Source organism: Pundamilia nyererei, unplaced genomic scaffold (genome assembly GCF_000239375.1).
Source record: "Pundamilia nyererei isolate P.nyererei 1_Seehausen unplaced genomic scaffold, PunNye1.0 scaffold02035, whole genome shotgun sequence".
Classification (NCBI taxonomy): domain Eukaryota; kingdom Metazoa; phylum Chordata; class Actinopteri; order Cichliformes; family Cichlidae; genus Pundamilia; species Pundamilia nyererei.
The window spans coordinates 3229-3630 of record NW_005189436.1 but is presented as its reverse complement, the minus strand read 5'-3'; positions in this window follow the sequence as shown (position 1 = coordinate 3630).

The following is a 402-nucleotide window of genomic DNA, read 5'->3' as shown; positions in this document are numbered from 1 at the left end:
CATAGTTGTTGTGTTGATGCACATTTATAACTGTGTAGTAAAGTTAAAGGTCCCTAACACCATTTTTATTTGTTTTGTTTCCTAACAGAGCCAAAAGATGATTTTGCCTACCGTTTTGTGGAGGGTTGGATTGGTAAGACTCATTTTTCTCCCTTCTACAGCATTTTGTTAAAGTGCAGAGTTGTTTGTTTTGCTGCTTTCCTCACTCGTGCACATGTTCTTCAGGAAATGGGTTGTTGGTGTCAGAAGGTCAGAAGTGGTTCCGTCAAAGAAGGCTCTTAACGCCAGGTTTCCATTATGATGTTTTGAAACCATACGTAAAATTGATGTCAGAGTCTGCTGAGACTATGTTGGTACGTTGAAGACAATTTAGTTGCATAATTGATAAATAAAATCAAAGTC